The 17,861-nt window shown below is 38.8% G+C and overlaps 1 protein-coding gene and 1 non-coding gene across 2 annotated transcripts in view; both read left to right on the top strand.

Annotated features, from left to right (window-relative positions):
- The window catches only part of ASAP1 (ArfGAP with SH3 domain, ankyrin repeat and PH domain 1), a 606,833-nt gene that overhangs the window by 17,979 nt on the left and 570,993 nt on the right, over window positions 1-17,861 (top strand). The window lies entirely within an intron of this gene.
- Window positions 6,605-6,712, top strand: LOC144457261 (U6 spliceosomal RNA). The gene has a single exon (XR_013486583.1). It is a non-coding gene; the product is annotated as a U6 spliceosomal RNA (small nuclear RNA).

Raw genomic sequence — 17,861 nt, 5'->3', positions numbered from 1 at the left:
CCTCTCTTCTTCCTTCCTCTCCTGTTCTCTCTAATCTTCGACCCTTCCCTACGCTTCCTTTTTCTCCTCTCATTTTTTCACCCTTACTGGGCTGGACTATATGGAAGCTGAGATCACTTCCATCTCAGATTCTGTTACTGTTGTGAGGATCGAATGAATATATGGAACGTACTTTGCAAGCTTTAATGTACTACATAAATGTTAGTTTGTGAATATTTGTATGTGTGTATCTCAGGAGCTCTCTTTGTATTTTCCTCTGACTTGAACTCACACTTGTAAGTCGGGTACCTAGAGGGTAATTGCTACCTCAAGTTCAAGTTCCAAAAGACATCCACTACAAAAGCTCATATGCTCCTACCAGTGTATTTCCCATTAATAATCATCCAATAGACACGTTAGTTCAAAAGCAAAGTCATTTAGTAAGACAATATAGTAAAAACAATGATTAAACCTAGGGTGTACTCTCAACAAATACATAGGGGGCAGCTAGGGTAGAGCAGTGGATAGAGCACTGGCCCTGAAGTCAGGAGGACTTCAGTTCAAATTTGGCCTCAGACCCAACACTTGACACTTACTAGCTGTGTGACCTTGGGCAAGTCAATTAATCCCAATCACCTAAAAGCAAAAAACAAAAACAAAAACAAAATACATAGAGAGTCCATGGGAAGAATAGATTCAAACGTACAGTGTTAGTGAGGCTGACTCGGGCTACTCTTCCAGTATTACACTGCTTCACCAAGATCCTTTCTCTCCAATGACATCCTCTCTGTAGCTCAACTTTTTGCTTATCAGAGTTAACTCTCCCTTGAGTGCATAGCCCTCTCTCTTCTCTGCTGCTAGGACTCATGCTTCTTGAAGCTACTTTGGGACCCAAATTAACTATCTCTCAGTTTCTATGCCTGGAGTATGTGTTCCTGCTCCCTCAGCTATGCCTCAGACTCTTTTAAACTGATCTTCTAGCTGCTTCTGGTCTTCCTCAAATTCTGTTCAACTGACTCTCCAGCTGCCAGATGGGATGCTTCCTTCTGGGAGAGTAGCTCTGTTGTTAGATGTCTTGGCTGATGGGAGAAAAAGAGGGAAGAAAAATCTCCTTTTCTCCTCCAAGAACTAGAGTTGAATTCTTAACTGTCTGCTAGCTTTCTCTCTTTGACTCATCCAAATTGCTGAACTCCTCAACTCTTAGACTGCTGGCTTTCTCCATAACTTACCTATTTAAAGCCCCCTAAAGTATAGCCACTTTTCAGCTCAGACAAAGTTGCTTCTTCTAAACTCAATGAAGGGACTTGTTCAGATCTCATAAAAAGATGCATGTTTATATTTGGTTTAACATCCCTTTTGGCTCTTTTTCTTTATATAAATCCTGGACTTTCAAAGACCATCTTTTTTTACATATATATATAGACATATTCAGAATCCCAGAATCAAAGATTTTTAAGGGGCTTTGGACATCATCTGTCTTTACATTTGTTAACCTTTTTTTTAATATAAATTTATTTATTTTTAGTTTTCAACATTTACTTCCACAAGTTTTTGAGTTCCAAATTTTTGCTCCATCTCACCCCTCCCCCCACCCCAAGATGGCATGCATTCTGAATATCCCTTCCCCTAGTCTGTCCGTTCTTCTATCTCTCCCCCCATCTCTTATCCCCTTCCCTTTCTATTTTCCTGTAGGGCAGAATAGACTTCTGTACACCATTTCCCATATTTCTTATTTCCCAGTAGCATGTAAAAACATTTTTTTAAAAACATACGTTTTTAAAACTTTAGGTTTCAAATTTTCTCTCTTCCTCCCTCCCCACACACCCTCATTGAAAAGACAAGCAACTCAATATAGGTTGTATGTGTGCAGTTATGCAAAACACTTCCATAGTAGACATGTTGTGAAAAACTAACTCTATTTCCCTTCATCCTATTCCACCCCCTGTTTATTCTATTCTCTCTTTTGACCCTGTCCCTCTCCAGAAGTGTTTGCTTCTGATTACCCTCTCCCATCTGCCCCCTCTCTTCTTCCCCCTTTGTCCCTTCCCCCCTATTTTCCTGTAGGGTAAGACAGATTTCCATACCCAATTGAATGTGTATGTTATTCCCTCCTTAAGCCAAATCCTATGAGAATAAGATTCACTCATTCCCTCTCACCTTCCCCTGTTTCCCCTCCACTGTGAGAGACTTTTCTTTTGGTTTTTTTTTTGTGAGATAATTTACCTCATTCTACCTCTTCCTTTCTTCTTCTCCGAGTATCATCCTCTCTCATCCCTTAATTTTATTCTCCAGATATGACCCCTTAATCTTCAACTCACCCTGTGCCCTCTATCTATCTATCTATATATATACATACATACAATTTTTTTCCTTCAACTACCCTAACACTGACAAAGTCCCCATGAGTTATAAATATATCTTTCCATGCAGGAATGTAAACAGTTCAATCTTAATAAGTCTCTTATGATTTCTCTTTCCTGTTTACCTCTTCATGTTCCACTGGAGTCCTGTATTTGAAAGTCAAATTTTCTATTCAGCTCTGGTCTTTTCATCAGGAATGCTTGAAAGTCCTCTATTTCACTGAATGACCATTTTTTCCCCTGAAGGATTATACTCAGTTTTGCTGGGTAGGTGATTCTTGGTTGTAATCCTATCTCCTTTGCCCTCCACAATATTATATTCCATGCCCTGCTGTCCTTTAATGTAGAAGCTGCTAAATCTTGTGTTATCCTGATTGTGTTTCCACAGTACTTGAATTGTTTCCTTCTGGCAGCTTGTAATATTTTCTCCTTGACCTGGGAACTCTGGAATTTGGCTACAATATTCCTAGGAGTTTTCCTTTGGGGATCTCTTTCAGGAGGAGATCTGTGGATTCTTTCAATTTTTATTTTGCCCTCTGGTTCTAATATAACAGGGCAGTTTTCTTTGATAATTTCTTGAAAGATGATGTCTAGGCTCTTTTTTTGATCATGGCTTTCAGATAGTCCAATAATTTTTAAATTCTGTCTCCTGGGCCTATTTCATTTGTTAACATTTTTTTAAAAATATGTTTATAACCATTTCAATATAATTGGTTGCCATGTATTTTATTTTATGCATTTAGAAACATTATTCTGAGAAGGGGTCCATAGGCTTAACAAGATTGCCAGAAAGGTCTATAACACAAAAAACAGTTAATAACCCTCAATCCTGTAAAACATTTGAGCCCACACAATGCCTATTCTAGCATTGCTAGTTGTGGTAGGAACAGCATCTGTCTTGTGGAGGCTGGATTGGATTATCTTTAGAGGGGCTAGGAATTAAGCTTTGGTACTTGGCTATTCTGGGAGACTGGGGCTTGAACCATCAATGTGCCTTACTGGCCTTCTGAGGGAGAAAGGGCTCAATATATTAGGAGTCAGAACTCCTCAGACTTGACAAAATTCTCACTGCTGTATGGGTAAACACATACCTTTATGATTAGATATTGCTACCAAGACAGCTGTAGAAGAAGTAGGGATCTACATGGATCAGTACTTTGTCCTTATAGATTCTTTTTATGGTTAAGTAAATTTTTCTTTCTTTGAGGGCAGCTGGGTGGTACAGTAGATAGAGAGCTGGGCTTGGAATCAGGAAGACTAGTCTTCCTTAGTTCAAATCTGGCCTCAGACACTTATTTAACCCTCTGTGCCTCAGTTTCTTGTGTATAAAATGAGATGGAGAAGGAAAGGGCAAACCACTCCAGTATCTGTGCCAAGAAATCCCCAAATGGGGTCATGAAGAGTTGGACACGACTGAAAAATGATTGAACAACAACAAAAACTTTTCCTTGATAAGTAGTTTATGATCCACAAATGTCTTATTGTGTTCTATTCCCAACCCTGAGTTACTGGACTGGCCTGAATTAGGCCTGGCCCAGAACACTATGGGACGAAATTTGAAGTCTAAGTGTTATAATCCCAATTTAGCCGGAACTCATAACTTCGTCTATAAAATAAGAGTATTAGACTAGATGAGCTCTAAAGTCTCTTACAGTTCTAAATCCTATTAAATACAGTCTTACTTTGATATATCCCTTTTAGTCCCGTTTCTGGGAACATGCTAATTGATTACCAAGACCCTGAGCACATAGAGTGCACCGAGTGAAAGCCTAGACAAGGGTCAGGGCACCACTCTTCCAAACTCAACAACAATACCAGGAGTATGTTTTTGGTTCCCCTTGGTGTTATCCAGACCTCTGAGTTTCAGGGAGTGAGGTAAATTGGAAGGATGTAACCATCACTTACAAATGATGCTCTAATAATTCAACAAGAGAGGGGTTGTATCATCTTATCCTATCTCAGACAAGGAAAAAAGCAGGAAGGTAAGGCCCAAGCATCATAGGGATTTCTAATGTGTCACCAACACCTTACAATAGCTACTTTGCTTGGAGGCCACTAATGATCAGAATCCATTACCTTGGAGGTAGTCCTTCGCACTTTGGGACATCTCCCATTATTTTACTTTCTCTCTACATATTTGTACTAGTGTTTGTTTTTCTTACTTAATGGGTGGGACAGGGTGGGAGGGAGAGAATTCAGAACCAAAAATGTGAAGGAATAGAATTTTTAAAATATGATTTTTTAAAAAGTCCATCACAGACTTGCTGCAATCACTGTTTACAAACTGTGTGACCTTGTGTAAGTCATTTAACTTCTTGGAGCTTCAGTTTCCACATGTGTAAAGTGAGAGGTTTGGATAAGATGATTTGTATAATGAGAGGGTTGTTGGAGAATCCTTCAAGCTCTAATAATCTATGTTCTATGAACTAGCATCCCATGTGCTCTATATTGAGAGACAGTGAGGTCCGGTGGAAAGAGTAGAATGTGACCATCACCAAGCCACTGCATCTCTCTAAGCCTCAGTTTCCTCATTGTATTTAGAATCAGTGGACCTACATTTACATTCTCTTATTACTTTGTGTTTTTGCTGTTCAATCATTTCAGTCATATCCAATTCTTCATAACCCCATTTGGGGTTTTCTTGGCAGAGATGCTGGAGTGGTTTCCTTCTCCAGCTCATTTTACAAATGAGGAAACTGAGGCAAACAGAGTTGAGTAATTTGCCCAAGGTCACACAGCTAGTAAGTGTCTGAAGCCAGATTTAACTCAGGAAGATGAATCTTCCTGACTCCAGGCCCAGTGCTCTATCCACTGTGCCATCTACCTTCCCACTCTCTTGTGTGACCTTGGCCAAGTCACTTTTAGGCTTCAACAGTAAAATAGATGTCTCCTAAGGTCCCTTAAAATTTTAAATGCTATGAACATGATTGACTATAGAAAGGAATTTGGAGTGTGAGCTTTCACTTGCCAAGGGAGGTTGCCGCTGGAATTGGAGTGATCATTGTGGTGTTTTATATATTTTTGTAGTCGCCTTTCTTCTCCTTGTCTTCCTCATCCTCATCTTCTTTCTTAGCTCCTTACTGAGAGGCCATGTGATATGGTGGTAAGGCCTTTGAACCTGGAGTCAACAGAACCCTGTGATCAAATCTTGTCTTTAAGAGTGATTAGCTTATCATCTATAAGCTGAGGATAACTCACAGGGTTGTTATGAGGGTCAAATTAAATAATATACAGATAGTACTCTGCACACCTTAAGTTAAATTCGCTATGGTTTCAAAGACTTTTGCATACAGAGTTAAAAACACTTTGGATATTTTAAGGATTAAATCTATTTTGTAGGAATAAACATGATGCTCTCTACTCGTTCAAAAAAAATCTACTTACATATAAGATGTTGGAGACATGGCTAGAGATATAGCACTTCACCTGGCAATGATCTTGGGGCTCTAGTGCTATGGGCTCAGACTCAGTCTATATCAACAGTCTGAGATGGCAGCCAAAATACCTGATAGGAACTTGGACTGTGTTCCCCAGAGTCCAGAAGGAGCATGGTGATAATAGACCTGCTCCATTCAGCCCTGGTAAAGGCCACATCTTGACTATTGCATTAGTTCTGAGGACCCCATTTTAGCAAAAGCATTCATAAGCTAGAGAACATTGAAAAGTGGATCACCAGGAAGGCAGATAGACATGAGATCGTGTCAGAGAATGATTAGTTAAAGGAATTAGAAGTAATTAGCCCCAAGTTGTCTGAGCCCCAGGTCCAGACAGGGCTGCATAGTATGACCCCCCCAGAGACAGGTGCTGTTGGTATGCAGAGTTCAAAATACTCTAATGTCCCAGTGAAGACTCTTGAACCTGATTTATACACATGGGCCACTTGAATGAGCCTCCCTACACCTCTCAGACAAATTTGTTTGGGCCATTGAACAAAATGATTCACAAACATTGAGAAGAGGAATGCCCTCCCCCTGACCCCCATCTCAACTTCTCATACCCCTCCCCACAATGTTCTAAGATACCCTGAAACTCTGTGGCTTCAAAACAAAGCAAGCTGAATGCTGAGTAGAATTATAGCATGCTAGAGCTGGGTAGGTTCTTAGGAATTACCAACCTTTCATTTACCAGGGAAGTAAATGAGAGGTTAAGTGATTTGCAGGTGGACAAACAGCTAGTTAGTGACATCGCCATTAGAACTGAGGCCTCCTGGCCCCTCTCCTTTCTATCAGAGGTCACCTTTTTACTGTGCTGTAAAGTATTTATCTGTGTTCACTTTGGCAGCACATATACTAACATTGAAATGATACAGACCTTAATTAACATGGCCCCTGCACAAGGATAACTAGCAAATTTGTGAAACATTCCATATTTTTTTAAAAAATTCTTAATAGCTTATTTATCTCACAATAACCCTGTAGGTAATGCAAATAAGATTATCCTACACCCTCTGAAATTACCTTTATCAGCCAAATTAAAAGACAAGCAAAGATTGTGAGGCTCAAAGATTGGTAGGATCTCTGGGGACTAAATATATCCCATGTATTTTAAAAAATAATTTTAAATCAAGAGGGGAATACCATTACTTTGTTTGTTAACCTCCCTAGGACACTGAGGGAATTCTAGATTAAATTAGTATAAGAAGTTGAGTTTTGGAGAAAAGAAAAGCGAAATCTATTATTTTTTCTAAATGGAAAAAAAATCACCTTACCTACCTCTGACTTGTTTATATATTAGGACAAGACAGGAAACAGAACTAGACTGAATGAAATATACTTGCCATTACACTGATAACATTTGTTTTAAAGTTATTAAAGGTTATCCCTCCTGAGAAAAAAGTGGGAATAGTCAATCTTGGAGGGGTTGTGGTAAGACCAGGATACCAATACATCATTGTTGGAATTCTGAATTAGCACAATCATTCTGGAAAACAATTTGGAGTTATGCAAGTAAAGTGACTAAAATATTCATATCCTTTGATTCAGATTCTACTGCTAGACATACACCTACACCAAGAAAGTCTTGGTTAAAAAACAAAACAAAAAACAAAAAGAAAGAAAAGAAGAAGGCTCCATATACACCAAAATATTGATGAAAAGAACTGGAAATAGTGTAGATGCCCATTGATTGGGGAATGGCTGGACAAACTGTGGCACATGAATGAAACATAGTATTGTTCTGTTGTAAGACATTGTGAATATGATGATATAGTGTGGAAAGCCTTTTGTGATCTGGTGCAATTCAATTAAGAAGAGCCAGGAAAATTATATATACAATGACTACAACAAAGTAAACGGAAAGAACAGCAACCACAAAATAATAAAAACTGACTGTTGAAAATTTATAAAGAAAAGGGGTTGCCCCAAAGAAGACATATGAGAAGATATGAGATGGAAGGAGAGGTACTGCATATGCGGTCATTGATCCGTTTTGCTGAATTTTTTTCCTCTTATTGTTTTCCCTTTTCCTTTAAAAAAATTTTAAGTGAGCTCTCTCTGAGAAATGTAGAGCAAGGAATATGGGGAAAATATAGGTGAAAATAGATAGAATAAATAGGTGAAAATAGATAGAAAATCGATAGAAAAACAAAGTATATCAATAAAGGTATATTTTTAAATGTATGTTTTAAAAGCTAGTCATCTTGGACCATTCTAAACCAAAAAAAAAAAAAGAATGAAGAGGTGTTGGTAAGCTAGAATTAGCAGAAATATTGATGAGTGCAAATTGCCAAAGGAAATTTAAACTTGATATAAAGAAATATTTCTGGGGCAGCTAGGTGGCACAGTGAATAGAGCTCTGACCTTGGAGTCAGGAGGACCTGAATTCAAATGTGACCTCAGACACTTGACACTTACTAGCTGTGTGACCCTGGACAAGTCACTTAACCCCAATTGCCTCACCAAAAAGCAGAAAGAAAAAAGAAAGAAAGAAATATTTCCCTAGAAGGATCTCAAAGTCAAATAGGCTGTCTTGGGAGATAGTAGTTTCCCCTTCTAGAAGTCCCTAAGCAAAGGCTGAAATGTTGTACAGAGGATTATAGTTCAGGTTCAAAATATTGATGATGGGTAGAATTACATAAGGATAAATTTAAGCTTGATATAAGGAAACACTAATTAGAGGCATCCCAAAATCTAATGGCTATCTTGTGGGGGTGGGGGGGAAATGGTTGCCCTTTCTCCTAAAAGTTGCCAGGCAAAGGCTCGATGGTTATTCGTGTGGTGTCATGTGGAGGGTGTTATAATTCAGCTTTGAGTTGGACGACATGGTCTGTAAAGTCCCTTCAGACTCGGAGATTCTGTGAAACGGAGACTGGCCCAAGATGACACAACATGTTAGCATTAGAGCTGAGACTCAAACCCAGGTCCTCAGACACCAAGTGCAGGATTCTTTCAGCTATAGCATGCTAAGGTGAAAGTGATTTGTCATCCATGAAGAATAAATCTGTTGGCTTCGTAAACCAGCAAAGTCATAAATCTCCTTAGGGCTCAGAGGAACAGAAAGCAGAAGTGTGGAAGGTGTTGATCTATAACAATAAATCTGCTATCGAGAGGCAAGTATTATCAAGCTGATAAGAATAAGAAGTCTCCAGCAGCATCACAGACACCTTAAAAGGGAGCCAAGAGCAATTAGACTCATTCAACAGCTCTGCATTCCAGGAAGTATTAGTGGCATTTGGTTTAAATAAACATGCATTGCAGAAGAGGACTGGGACTTGCAAGCTCATTGAAACCTTGGTCCATCCCTATGCCTAGGGATGAGTTGAATTCCAGTGGTTCTTGGGGATTTCTAAGGAGCGCAATTGTCAGGGATGGAGGCACATTTTGACATTCCCAGCATGCTGTGTTCTTAAGGCTGGCAGTCAGCCCAGACCATGCGTGGTCCAGTGATCTTGATCTCTTTGGATTTAAAGACTTCTGTTCCTCCACAGGAAGAGGCAGCTTGACATCGTCTTGATCATCACACTGGATCTACTGCCAGAAACTGAGCTAATACCTTTTATAACTTTAAGGCCAGAAGACACTGGGCTAGTTTACTTTAATTATTTTTGTGTATATGTGAATATATGTATTATATATGTATGTATATATACACACATACATACACACATGGAAGGGTGGGGCACAGCATGGAGATTTGGTTTCTTTTCCAGCCTAACTGATGTAATCCCATGAAGTAACAGACAGATAACAGAGGCAGAGAAGTGGTAATAATTTCTTGTTTTGTTTTATTTTTTGAGTGCAAACACATATCTATATCCTATTATCCCTTTAAGAGGTGTGGAGGAGTTCTCCCTGGTAGTTTTTCCACTGGCCATTGCCTAGCCAAAAAGTGATAGTCTTTAAAGAGCTGAGGCTGCCAGACCTAGAGGCAGTGGGGTACACTTGAGGCAGGAGGCAGCTTTGTGTAGTGGGACCCCCCTGCACTTCTACTAGAAGGTATCAAGAAAGGAAAAATGTTATCTTCTATTCATTACCTTATGTTATCTTGCAACAGAACTATGTGCTCTGTATGGGGACACTAAATCCATCAGGGAGCAACCATGCAGAACAAACATTCAATCAGAGGTAAAAAGCATCTTTGAGGAACATTGAAACAACCATTTAGTTTCTCAGATGCTATCCAGTCCACTTCTCTCTTGTTTTATTTTGGGCATGATTCACTGACCATCTTAATGTTTGTCTTAGATGTGTGTACTGATGGACCAGCTCTTTTGGCTGTCCAGCTAACTACATATCATAGGCATTCTTCACTCACTTGTTTTAGACAGTTATATCAAACTGTTTTTTTGTAAATTTGAATTTCATTTAAGAAGTTTATAATTTCCCCAAACTTGATTTGATCAGCATGAGGTCATCTGCAAAGAAGACCTCACCATCTATAGGGAATGCTTCTTCCATTTAGTCTCTGGTCTGAATATCCTGTATGACCATGGCAATCACCTTGGGCAAACTTGCCTCCTTATCTTATGCTTTACTTGAAATTGATACATGACCTAGATATATAGAGAGATATTACAAGAAACTTGGAAGAACATGGAAATTAATAACCAGGGAGTTGTAAAAGAGTTATGTCTGTTATACATCTTTCTAGGACTCTTAAGTGATTTTTAAAAAACATATTATAAATGCCTACTTGCTATTCTTTTCTCTTTTCATAATATCCTCACTCTGCTACCTGCTGGATGCAGCATCTCTGCTGGATGGGTTACTCAGGTTTGAGAAGACTTGCTGGGTTCTTTAGGTCTATTTCTCTCTAAAACTCCCTTTCTGAATACCAGAGATCATTCTCTTGAATCCTTAGTCAGCACTATTGACAATTAATTAATATCAGTTATAAAGGTACACACACATTAAGTAGTTTAGCTTCTAATTACTTAAAGGAGAAGTAATGGACTCACACGGATAAATAGACTATATAACTTTAATAGTTGGGGACCTCAGTGTTACCGTTTCAGACTTAGACAAATCTAACAAAAAGTTAAAACTTGAATAGGTACTTAATAAGTGCTTGTTGCTTTGCCTCAAAATGTCCAATATTTGAATTTACTTTGCTTAGCTATGCTTATTTATCACAAGGGAGGGTTTTAAAATTTTTTGGAGGGTAGAGGAATAGTAATAAAATGAATAAAAATGTACATAAAATATGAAAAAAGGGAATTAAAAGAATAATAAAAGCATCAATAATTTTTTTTAAAATACACAGATGGTCTTGAAAAGAAAGGAAAAGGAAAACAACTTTGAATGACTGAATGAATAAATGATTTATTAAGTGCTTACTATGTGCAAAGCACTGTGCCAAACAGAAGAGATACAAATAGGAAAATAAGATAGTCCTTGCCCTCAAGGGGCTCACATTCTAATGGGAAAGAGAAAACATGAAGGCTCTTGGGCTTAGGATCTTGGGTTTTCTCCATCAGACTCTGAGGGGAGATTGTGGTCAAGGTGCTGGTAGGAATTTGACTTGCCTGGTACGTGCTGTCTCTCTCGCTCAGGGTATGTTGTTACTTCAGCAAGGCCATACATAGCTGTTGACATATTGTCTCTCTCATCAGAATGTGAACTCCTTGAAAGCATTATCTTTTGCCTTTTTTTGTATCCCCAGAACTTAGCACAGTGCCTGATTTATGGTAGTCCCTTAATAAATACTAGTTGACTGACTGACTGTCATCCCTGTTCTGGTTTGGTATTTTCAGGGAATGACTAACCTTTTCTTCATAGAAGTTGCTTCCCTTGATGATAGCTGGGCTGGAAGCAGGAGCAGTAGTCTGGGGAATGCTGCCATTTCCAGGGCTCCAACACCAATCTCTCTGTTGGTAGCAGTTGGCCACAGTTGTTGCTGGTGATAATGAAGAAGTTAGTCTTCTCCACAATGAATTCTTTCCTCAGTTATAGTCCTTTGCTACTAGAATGTTGAATTTATTATATACTTTAGAAAAATAGGACAGCTAGGTGGCACAGTGGAAAGAGCACCGGCCTTGGATTCAGGAGGACCTGAGTTCAAATCCAGCCTCAGACACATAACACTTACTAACTGTGTGACCCTAGGCAAGTCACTTAACCCCATTGCCTAGCCAAGAAAAGAAAAATAAAAGCTATATGTAAGGAAGATTTATAGTTTCATCTTCAATTCTCTTTTTTTTCTACTGTTTGTAATGTTCACTTTTTTTAGTGTTTTTCAGGTTTAGGATAATAAAAAAATTGAATTAAAAAAAGAAATTAGGTAAACACCTGTCCAAAAAGAAGACAGATTGGCATTTAGTAATTGTTTTGTTGTTGTTGTTTGTTTGTTTTTTAGTGGTACTTATAAAACATTTTGCAAAACTGTTCATAGAATATCAAACTGGAAGGGATTTAATAGACCGTCTTGGTTAACTTATACCTGAATAAGAGTCCTCTGTACAACCTGGCTAGAAATTAGGCATCTAGCCTTTGCTTGGAGAACACTTAACAATCAGAATCCATTACCTCAGAGGTAGTCCATCGAACTTTCAGATATCTCCTTTTGTTAGGAAAATTCTTCTTATGGTTTCAAGTATGAATCTACTCCCTCTGAAGTTTTTTTAAACATTTCCCCTGGTTCTTCCTCTCTCATCCCATACCAAGAACAAAAGTTACTCCCTCCTTCACATGATAGCTCTACAGATGCTTGACAGTACAGATCATGTCCCCGCTAACATTCTCTCTTCTCCAGGATAAATGTTCCCAGTGCCTTAGTTGAACCCCACATTGCAAGATCTTAAGCTCTTGTCATCTTGGTTGTGATACTCAGGACATTTTCTGGCTCAGCAGTGTCATTCCTCAAATGTGGTCCCTAAACCACCAGGTTGAACACAACACTTCATATGTTGTATGAGCAGGCTCTATATCACCCCTAGTCTTTGTCACTAGTCTTCTTTTAATGTAGCTGATGTTCACCTTAGCTTTCTTGGCTTCTATACTATGCTGCTGACTCACATGAATATTGTGGTCCACTAAAAGCATCAGAACTATATAACTGTGAGGTAGCATCATCATCATCACCATCACCATCAATGATATAACTAATAGCATAATTACATTATGGCATCGGTATATTAAGTACTTATTAAAGCTAATGGAATTTGCAGAATTCAAACCTGAGCTCAATGTTTTTGAGAGGTTTGGGTTTAAAAGGCCTCTTCTCTTTCCTTGAATACAATGGTGCAATACATATGGTATTGGATTTAGAGTCAGGGAACCTACATTTGAATCCTGGATTTAACATTCACCAGTTATATGAACATGGGCAAGTTTCTCCTTAATTTCTCTTCCCAGTTGAATGCAAGCTCCTTAAGAGCAATGACTTTTTCATTTTTTTCTTTATATCTGCAGAAATACAAAACACAGTGTCTAGTACATAGCAAGTGCTCAATAAATATTTGTCAAACTCAATTCATTTACATTGTCTGAGTCTCAGTTTCCTCATCTGTAAAATACATGTACTACCTATGTTACCAAGAGGAGTGATATAATGGATAGAGAACTGGTTTCAAAGTCAGGGAGATGTGTTCAAATCTCTCAGAGTCCCCAGCAACTCTAAGACTATAGCTAGTTACTGATTAGTGCAAATAATGAATCTCCTGATGTGACCACATGTATTCATTGCACATATTGAAAGTTATAAAATGATCATTGGTCTTAGCCCAATGGAAATATGCCAAGAATTTGAATAATGTGACCACTGAAGGGAGAATTCACTATTCTCACTAATCAACACCTAGCTATGTAAGTTATAGTGCAATTGCTGATCTGCATTGGTGGAGGGAATTTCTTCACTGGGACTTCCCTATGCTGATGAAATCTTAGGTCTGGTCAAAATGAAAAAAAAACAGCTTTGCAGTGTTGTTTTAGGGATGACTCTTTGTTAACATCTATATAACTATGACTTGTCATTATTCTCCATCTATTAAAGTCTTCCTCCAATTCTTCATTGTGGCGGGGATATGACCTGAGGTTCTTAAAAGCCTATCAGTGGACTGCAAGCTCTGCTGTATTAGGATGTCGGGAATCCTGAAAAGATCTTAAGTATGGACTTGCTGATATATAATCACCAACCTAAACAAACTAACAGAGCCTCATCATGAGAAGTTCAGCTACAAGGGAGTGAATTCTTTTTGAGAGGAATAGGATGGGGAGGGCAGAATAATTCATGAAACTGAATACTGAGACATGGAAGTTGTTGCAATCAAAATCAGTGGAAGGAGTGCTCACATGATTGAAACCATGGATCCTTGAAGTATAAAGCAGTCATTTTCTTCCCAGGAATCATTTCTTTTAATTTAATACGGCCTTGAGTGACTTAACCCAAAGACAGCACATTGCCCTCCAAGATGTCCTCAGATGCCCACTGATGATTAGATTCCATTTGCCAAGGTTACCACCCATATTCACTGAGTTCTCTGTCTCTTGAGTCTGCCAATTTCAGGAACACATCTGTTTAGTCTCAGATGGATGAGGTCTCTCTTACAGCTATATTGCTTTTTGGATGTATGAAACACTTTGGGTTAGGTCATTCTTCGGGCACTCCTTGTCTCATACACTCAATTTTTCTGCACAGGCAAAACAAGCAATGTAGCTTTATAAATCATAGGATGTCAAACACAAAAGGGACCTTGGAGACTAAAGACTCTCATTTGACAGGTGATGAGGCAGAGAAGTGAAACATGTTCAAACTGACAAAATCATAATAGGAATTCAGATCTACTGATTCCTATTAAAAATGAAATGGGGTGCCTCACGAGGCAGTGAGTTGCACCTCAGTAGAGGTCTTCAAAGCAGACAGCTGGGTGGTGCAGTAAATAGACTGCCTGGCCTGAAGCCATGAAGACTCATCTTCCTGAGTTCAAATCTGGCCTCAGACACTTAATAGCTGTGTGACCCTGGGCAAGGCACTTCAATTTGCCTCCATTCCTCGTCTTTAAAGTGAGCCAGAGAAGGAAATGGCAAACCACTCCAATAACTTTGCCAAGAAAACCCCAAAAAGGGTCATGAAGAGTCAGACGCAACTGAAAAACAACAGAACAACAGAGGTCTTCAAGCAAATGCCAGATGCTCACTTCTCGGATAGGTTGTAGAAGAAAATTTTGGTCAGGTATGCATTGGTCTAGCTAGATGGCCTCTGAAATCCCTTCCAACCTAAAGATTATTTTTTTTCATAAATCTCTTTATAATCCGCTCTTCAAATCCACCTCCCTCTTCCCAGATAATAAGCTCATAGGATGTTAAACCTAAATGTAAATGGAACCTCAAAGGTCACCTCGTTCTATCCTCTCATTTTACAGATGAGGAACTGAGCCCCAGGAGGTTATGTGACTTGCTCAAGGTCACGCAGGTAGTAAGCATCAGAGGCAGGATTGGAACCCAGGTCCTCTGACTCCAGAGCCAGTGCTCTTTTCTCCAATGATGCCTCTCCTAGGGAGAGTTCTCTTCCTCCTTAAATTTCCCATATCCTCTCTTTTACATTTATCTCACTCTCATTGGAATTGTATTTATTTGCTTACATGTCTCTCTGCCCTATTAGACTGTAAACTCCTTGACAGTAGAATCTGTGTTGTAATTTTTTTTGCATTCCCCATCCCCTGGCACAAGTGCTTTGAACACTGTAGGTGCTTAACACATATTCATTGAATTGAATTTATTTAAATGAATTTAGACGATATGATTGCATCACTTTTTAGCAAGAGCATGGAAATGAAGAAAAACAAGGCTTTGCTTTTTGTGGTTTTGTGATGTGATTAAAATCCCATTCTGAAAAAAAAAACAGTATGAGAGTCAAGAGGAGTTGTCTCTCTACTCCTATCTGATCAATTTGCATGTGGCTAGGTCAAGAGTAAGAACAATTAGGAGTGACAGGCTTCCTTGCCTCCTCAAGGACTCCCAAGCACATCAGACACATTACTTGGAGTTTCCTTTTGTGATGTGTTGCTCTGGGCAGCAAGCCCATGGAAGAAACTGACTAAGTTGAAAGACCTGATTTCACTTCCCCAGGCAAGGCTCTGCTTCATGTGGTGCAGGTCAGGATTTTCTTTCCTGTGTTTAGTACGAGAACCAGACTTAAAGGGAAGACTCTCATATCTGCCACCTGTTTTAAAGGGAAATGGGATTAAAAAAGGAGGAGGGAGAATACAGAAAGCAGTTTTTCATGGAAATCTCATAGGACATTAGAACTCTAGAAGAGACTCTAGAACCTCAGTTAAGAAAGAATAATCTCCCCCAAATAAGCAAAATCTGAGCACCATTTATGTCTTTTAAAATTCTTAGTAGATGTTTTTTTTGTTTTGACATCACATTTATTTCCAAATATACTCCTCCCCTTGCACCTTCATAGGAAGGTATTCCTTCTGAAAAAGAATGGGGGAAAATGGCAGTTCAACAACATACCAACCAAATTTGACAGTGTACACAGCATTCTATCCCCATAGACCCCCACCTCTGCAAAGAAGGGAGGAAAGTACATTTTTTTCACTTCTTCTTTGAGACCAAGTTTGATCATTACAATTGCACAATGTTAAAATATTTATAGCATCTGTTTTGTGGTGGCAAAGAATTGGAAATCGAGGGGATGTCTATCAATTGAGAAATGGATGGACAAGTTGTGATATATGATTGTAATAGAACATTATTGTGCTGTAAGAAATGAAGAGCAGGATGCTTTCAGAAAATCCTGGAAAGACTTGCATGAACTGATACAACGTGAAGTAAGCAGAACCAGGAGAACATTGCACATAGTAACAGGAATATTGTACAATGAACAATTTTGAATGATTTAACTATCCTCAGCAATACAATGTTCTGAGACAATACCAAAGGACTCATGATGAAAAATGCCATTTGCCTCCAGAGAAAGAATCAATGGCATCTGAATACAAACTGAGGCATACTATTTTTCACTTCCTTTTTTTTTTCTTTTTCTTTTTGGTGAGACAATCTGGGTTAAGCCCAGGGTCACACAGCTAGTAAGTATCATGTGTCTGAGGTTGGATTTGAACTCAGGTCCTCCTGACTCCAAGGCCGGTGCTCTATCTTCTGTGCCACCTAGCTGCCCCTCTCTTCCTTCCTTTTAATCTATCTTTCTTAAATTCAAGTTGCTTACCGTTTCAGGGAGGGGAGAGGGAAAAAAGGAGGAAGGGATAGAATTTGGGATTCAGAAGTTAAAAAAATGTTAAAAATCATTTGTACATGTAATTGAAGAAAAATAAAATGTTATTAAAGTAATTACAGTGTTCAGTTTCTTTTGTTGTCATTGTTTCTATTAATATTATTGTAGTCATTGTGTACATTGCTTTCCTGGTTCTACTTACATAACTTTGCATCTCTTCATCTAAGTCTTCTGAACATGGCTATAAGACAGAGATTTGAGAGATGTAATTAACTTGCACTGATTGTGGCAACTTCCATTTGTTTGTGCCATAAGGACTTTCCTTGCAACCAGAATTCCAGAATTTTAGAGTGAGGAGGGATCTCATAGGGAATAGGAATCCTTTCTTGTCAACCTCTGATTGAAAATCCCTGCTAAAGACAATTGCTCAATACCCCCTAGACAGCCCATTACACTTTCTCATAACTAATTATTAGAAATCTTTCTTTGAGTTGAGGCCAAGCCTGGCTCTCTGTCACCAATTATTCTTAGCTCTGACCTCTATGGCTTAGATCAACATATTTAATCCTCTTTCAGCCCTTCAAGTACCTGAAGACAATAATCAGTCTCTTATAAGTCTTCTCTTCCTCATGCTAAAAGTCTCCTGTTCTTTCAACCAGCCTTATGAGGTGGCTGGTATAAGTGTTACCATTTTCATTTTACAGATGAGGAAACTGAGGCTTAGAGGAGTAAACAAATTGTCTGTGGTGACATAGGTAGTAAGATATGGCTCAACCTCCTGTCTCCAAGTCAAGTGCTCTTTCTGCTATATCACCCTGCCTCCAGGAGGAGTAAGGAAGGTGGGCTTTCGTAAGATAAGTGAAAAGTGTCATTTCCTGACATGCTGAACCAGTGAGTAGGCACTGCTAC

The sequence above is a fragment of the Phascolarctos cinereus genome, unplaced genomic scaffold, assembly GCF_003287225.1.
Source record: "Phascolarctos cinereus isolate Bilbo 61053 unplaced genomic scaffold, phaCin_HiC Scaffold_4;HRSCAF=312, whole genome shotgun sequence".
Lineage (NCBI taxonomy): Eukaryota > Metazoa > Chordata > Mammalia > Diprotodontia > Phascolarctidae > Phascolarctos > Phascolarctos cinereus.
This window is presented reverse-complemented; position numbering and strand designations above follow the sequence as displayed.